Here is a 2,775-nt window from a genome sequence, read left to right on the forward strand (position 1 = left end):
CAGAAGAGATTAAACTCAACCAATATTTTCCTCTAATAGTTTCTTAAAATGCAATTTCCTTTCACAAAGACTTGTGATATTGAATCACACAACATTTAATGAAGAATATAGAGCATAGTACAACAAATGTACATAAAGAACATACAAAACTGACAGGCCAATGATTCTGACCATGATCAGTTTAGTATGTGGTGAAAGGAAAAAAAGCCTAACCATCCAAACCCCTTAAATAAACATGGACTAATGGATCCTCGAATGTTAGCCACATTAGGAGTGATTGGAGGCTCATATAATAGCATCTAGCCATTCCTTTATAATATATATCAAATACAAACAAACACAAGGAATTGCATACATTCTAATTGAAGCATTGAATAAATGATTGTCATAATAGCTAATGCAAAGTAAAACTGAACATATGTTAGCACCTTCAATCCACAACAATAAAAAAAACAAACCTGCGCACATGAAGCTAATCATGGAAGAAACTTGCAAATATCCTCATAATCTACCACCTAAAGCACCCTCCCATCATAAATCCCCTTCTCAATTTGAACCTTCGCACAAAAACTTTCAGTGTCAATAGAATGTAGTCTCGCAGTGGAACCTTTATAAGCCCCATTCACAATCTTTACAACACCTCCAATCTGTGGAATAACTGCTCTAGCTCCTCTTGATCAATCCTTAACACATGCTTGTTCTCTAGAATTTCAATCTCCCCTACATGCTTATCAATTACCTTTCGTACAAATCCTTTCTGCTTATAGAATCCCTTATCTATCAACGTCTTGCTCATCACCTTCACCACAATCCCCTCACATAGCCAGTAGTCCTTTCTATTCATTCTCTCTTTGGCGATCTCCTTTTCCTTCATCAATTCATCCAGTACTGATTTGCCACTAGTACCTGCATTGCAAGCATTACCAGAAGCAGACTTGGCCTTCTTAGCCTTCCATTCAAACTCAGGATCCTCACCAAACCCCAAGTTTGCATTGTTGCTTATAGGAATGCCACTCTTATCCCCCACTACAATAGGTTTTGAAGATGCTACCGAGACAGGTTAGATTGAAAACGTAATATTCTCCAAGGATTTAGTCTGCTAAAGCTGAGTGACCTCATAGTGTGTTCCAAATTTCTTCAATGGAGTCGGATTTGGAAGGGAGGAGGGCGACCGCACGCTCAATTTGTTTGGCGATGACACACTCCTGGCGCTCCTCCTCAGCCAAATCAGACTGCATCCGTTTGTTCTTTAGGCGGTCCTTGAAAATAGTCTCTGAGTCTTGATCTATGTAAGTGATGAACCAACCCTTGGGTGTCTCCTCGACCTTGCACTTGTTAGTACGTAACTCTGTAAGGGTTGCCCACTCAGTGGAGTTCATGTGAATGTGGTGGCGATCCGAGATGTACTCATTGTAGACAACGGTGGCAGCCACGTGGGAGAAGCGGTGGGAAACAACGCTTGTGGTCAAGGAAAGTGTGCTCAAACTCCTCTAAGTAGCCCCAAATGACTCGGTTAGGGTTCAAGCCAAAGACCTGCATCTGATGCTGATGGCTCTCGCTCAAGCAGTGACACTTGAAATCGTTCTCAACCTGTCATTGCTTCTGGCACATTTGGCATTACCATCGCAGTTTCTACAGCCCTTTGGCTTTGATCTTGTTCGCGATGGCCTGGGGCGTGAGGAAATCGTTCTTGCCCATGCCCTGATTTCGCTAACTTCCATAGTTCAGAAATGCACGTCTTCTTGATAACCTTAACGGGGCCTTAAAGGGCTCTTTGGTAGCAGAATTTGAGTGGGATTTAAGCCAAACAGAAGATATAACTTTTAAATCAAAGAAGGCGACGCAGGAAGCAACTGGCCCGACCGTGTGGCGCCATTCTGACAACTGTACTAATAACACATAAATATTTATGCTTTTAAATCAAAGAAGGCGACGCAGGAAGCAACTGGCCCGACGTGTGGCGCCATTCTGAATTTTAACATATTATTGTTAATTGAACAACTGTACTAATAACACGTAAATAATATAAAAAATATTATTTCAATAATATAATAATAACACATCAATAACACACTAATAACACATTAAAAATATGTGATTCAACTCGACCGTGTTATAGAAATTTTCCTTCATATTATTCTATTTTATTCATGTGTTATTGGTGTGTTATTAAGACATAATAACAATACTACAAATTAAAAATAGAGGCTAAGGTGATTTTGAGATCTTATTTTTGTTTAAATAACAATACTAACTCAAAATCACTTCCATAAGACATTAATGACATATCATTAAAGTTTTTATTATGTCCTTTAGTTGAATCACCTCAATAATACACCAATAACACATAAATAACATGAAAAATATTTAGAATAATGCAAGAGAATAATCCCATGTGATGAAATATTCCTATAACGCATTAGTCGGGTCAGGTTGCGCGTTTTCATTTTTTCTTTCATTTTTTATGCAACTGTGTCCGACTTTCCATGTGTCAGCTTAAGGTTGGACTCGGCAAACAGCTCTGCATGTGGAGTCCTCATGTAATATTTTTTTTTACAAGCAGAGGGGAGAGAGAGGGGAAGAGAAGATAGACGGCGATTTTATTTTATGTTTTATTTAATTTAATTTATTATTTTAATTGAGTAATAATTAATAATTAGCTAATTAGTTAATTATTAAATTAATAATATTAATTAATTAATTTAGATATAGTAATTTGATAGTTAAATAGTGAAAAAAATAATTTAAAATTTAAGTATTTTTTTATTAATTTAA

The 2,775-nt window shown here is 37.0% G+C and overlaps 1 pseudogene; it reads right to left on the bottom strand.

The window, feature by feature from the left end:
- Positions 1–476: 476 nt before the first annotated feature.
- LOC110033302 lies at positions 477–1,771 on the bottom strand (annotated as a pseudogene).
- Positions 1,772–2,775: the final 1,004 nt, after the last annotated feature.

Source organism: Phalaenopsis equestris, unplaced genomic scaffold, assembly GCF_001263595.1.
Source record: "Phalaenopsis equestris unplaced genomic scaffold, ASM126359v1 Scaffold001128, whole genome shotgun sequence".
Taxonomy (NCBI): domain Eukaryota; kingdom Viridiplantae; phylum Streptophyta; class Magnoliopsida; order Asparagales; family Orchidaceae; genus Phalaenopsis; species Phalaenopsis equestris.